This window comes from Oncorhynchus nerka, linkage group LG15 (genome assembly GCF_034236695.1).
Source record: "Oncorhynchus nerka isolate Pitt River linkage group LG15, Oner_Uvic_2.0, whole genome shotgun sequence".
Classification (NCBI taxonomy): domain Eukaryota; kingdom Metazoa; phylum Chordata; class Actinopteri; order Salmoniformes; family Salmonidae; genus Oncorhynchus; species Oncorhynchus nerka.
In genome coordinates, this window is record NC_088410.1 from 43,256,700 (window position 1) to 43,260,491 (window position 3,792).

Below are 3,792 nucleotides of genomic sequence, written 5' to 3' on the forward strand. Positions count from 1 at the left end.
CAAGCAAGCACCTTTGACTGTCGGCCCAGATGATGTATGGTCCTACCCCTACACACAAGCATGAACCTTTCGCCCAGAAACAGGCTCCAAGCAGAACAACAGCCGTATCCCTGATGTGCAGGGTATAACACTTTGCTCTGTCTCCAGTTAAGCTAAGAGGAACTAGTTAGTTTCTATCAGCTCTTGGCTGAGCGCCCAGACATCATGGGGTCATACCACACACACACACACACACACACACACACACACACACACACACACACACACACACACACACACACACAGCAGTTAGAACAGGCCTATACTAATGCACACACACTTTTCTATCTTATATGATTTAGTTTTTTTATCAATCTCAAGCCCAATGCCCAGGCTTAAAGAAGGATATTTTAGTACACAAGCATTAGTAAGGTTTCACAGAAAATTACTTCACAGGCCCCTGGGCACATGTCCTGCCAGCCCGGTCGGTATTCAGCCATGATTACTACAAGTTTAGAGAGCTGGCTAGATTAACATTATAATCTAAAAATTGTTAGCTGACATGGCTAATTGAGTGAGTGTCAGTGACTGACAAAACTAGAGAATAAACTGCTGAGACTCAACAACATTTCTAAATTGCAGTAAATTGAGACCCTGACTTCCCCCGGGTGGGGTTGTTAATCCGGTGCTGAGACTAGTTGTATAATTCAAGCTTTTCTTCTCACAATAAATCATAAAGTGTCAGTCAGCATAATCAGTTGGGAGAAATTACACTCAATTGGGTGAAATGTTTCTCTACAAAAAATAAATAAATAATATAACCGAGGACTTTGGGTCCTTAATTGTGGCAGTATATGGAAGAAATGGACTCCACGAGGCTCCTCTGACATTGTCACATGAAATGTAAAATATTATATTTGAAGAACACTTTTTGGTTCCAGGTAGAATCCCTTTGGGTTCCATATAGAACCCTCTGTGCAAAAGGTTTCACTTGGAACCCAAAAGGGTTCTTCAAAGGGTTCTCCTATGGGGACAGCTGAAGAACCCTTTTAGGTTCTATATAGCACCTTTTTTTCTAAGAGTATACGTTATATTTCAGTGTGTTTGTTAACAGGGCTTTTTGATCAATCTATACTAGCCAGTGAATCTTTCTTTGTCATCAATGATCAAATTACACGGAAGGACAACAGGCACAAGAGCGCATAAGGAACCATATATATATATATATATATAATTTGCAAAGTCATCAACAACTATTGTTTCAATTCAACTCATAATTCAATTAAAAATAGATAATACAACAGGCCGAGCTCTGGTTGATTTAAAACATTGAAGTTAAAAATAGTTTGATTTGATATGATTCAGTCCTATTCTTTAACTTAGATTTTTGGTTTTACATTTACATTTACATTTAAGTCATTTAGCAGACGCTCTTATCCAGAGCGACTTACAAATTGGTGCTTTCACCTTATGACATCCAGTGGAACAGCCACTTGAGATGGAGACGTGAATCAATTATTAATTTGTAGAAAAACTGGAATTAAAGTCAAAGTATGTCATTGGCACAGATGGAACTAATGTTGATATTTGGTTGCATTGACAACCCAAACACAATTCAATATCACAATATCAACATTAACCTTAAAATGAGTAACACATCAATAGCCCATTTTCAGGTTACTGTAACTATAAATGTCTTCTTATGTAATCCTATAAAGCGTTCGAGGTAGCATGTGTACTGTAGGTCGTCACAGGTCTGTGGAGATCAGTTGCTATAATAATCTGTGCAGAATCTCATATGGCAATGATCACTTGCACCATGTACTTTTTTATGTAATCTCAACTGCAATCCAGGCCATTTGCTTCTGCTATTAGATGAAGCACAGTGATAACACATTAATCTGTTGTATAAATAAACAAAATATCCGACATTGTATTCCCATTTTAACTTTTTAACTTTTAAATGATTGAAAGAACAGTGATAGACATTTGGGTGACAACTAAACCAAAGATCAGACATTGTTTTGCCATTGGAATTTGGTTGTGCTCTTAGATGCTTGTAGGCATAGTGATAACACATTGGAAAATCAACTAACTTTTGGCTGTCTTCATTACTGGGTGAATATAGGTTGTTATCTCATTGATCAATGTCTCAACCAAATATTACCCAATTATCTAGTTGAAATGATGTGGTGTTCCCAGTGGGACATCTCTTGATGATTTCATATCTGATCTCAGATCAGGAGGAAAGTAATATCTAATAGTGCATACAGTATATCATACAAACATGATAGAAGTAAAACTCAATTATGTCTCTATTCTATATTGTCTCTATTCTGTAACATGCATTATAACACTCTGTGGTACAGAACCAGTAGACAAAGAGTTAATTTGGCAACGTGCTGGGCTAAAACCTAGAGCTACCACTTTCAAGGAATGGGACACGGACATACAATAAATCCCACTACGCCCTCTGACGAGCCATCAAACAAGAAAAAGGACAATATAGGAATAAAATGGAATCCTACTACACCTGCTTTGGATGTGGCAGGGCTTGCAGACGATTACGGATTACAAAGAGAAGCCCAGCCGTGAGTTGTCTGGTGGCGCAGACTTCTCTAACAAACTGAATGCCTTTAATGCTCGCTTCGAGGTAAACAACACTGAGTCATGAGAGCCCCTGCTGTTCCAGACAACTGTGTGATCTCGCTCTCCGTGGCAGATGTGAGTAACTTTTAAACAGGTTAGTCCTGGGCCCGACGGAATACCAGGGTGCATTACCAGAGCATGCGCAGACTAGCTGGCAAGTGTCCTAACGCACATTTTAAATCTCTTCTTGTCCAAGCCTATAATCTCAACATGTTTATAAGCTGACCACCATTGTCCCTGTTCCCAAGAGCTCCAAGGTAACCTGCTTTTAAATGACTATCGTCCCATAGCACTCACATCTGTAATCATTAAGTGCTTTTAAAGGCTGGTCATGTCACAAATCAATACTGATGGGTTCTGACTTCTAAACTTGAAAATATGAAATATCCTTATTCATGTTACTGAAGGAAAGTGGGGAATGTAGAATGCTTATATTCTGTCAGAAAATTGTATTGCTAGACATCAGGGAGCCTATGGAAAGGAGAAGGGCCACAGTCTGATACAAGTCAACAGGACAGCCGTGAGTTGGAGAGGAGTGAGAAATTTGGGCCAAGGTCAGGTCAGATGAAGTGAGGAAGAACAGATATCTGTCACGACTCCCGCCGAAGTCGGCTACTCTCCATGTCAACGTCACCGATCTTCTAGCCATCGCCACTCCACCTTTAATTTTCCATTTGTTTTGTCTTGTTTTTCCGCACACCTGTTTTTACATCCCCTCATCACTCTACGTGTATATTATCCTCTGTTCCCCCCCATGTCTGTATGTGTAATTGTTCGTTACGTGTCATGTATGACGCTTCATGCTGGTTTTTCGCCGGGTCTTGATTGGAACCCGTGGAATTGTATGCTGTACATTATTTGTGTGACGAGTGCGCTATTCACTTTTGCCCTTGACGGGAGTGCCGTTACGCAGTTGCGTCTGACTGTTTTCCTTCTGCCAAATAAAGTGTGCCTGTTCACTCATCTTTGGTCTCCTGCACCTGACTTCAGTTAACCAGTTGCGCACACCCTTGACAATATCACTAAAATTCTGTCTAGCAACAGAGGTGTATTGGCTGTTCAGATGTGTAAGGAGGAGACTCAGCATAGGAGGAAGGGTTAAATACCAGTGCTCGTGTGAACATGTCTTTGTCTGCTCAGCTGTCTGACCCTTTGGGTGAATAA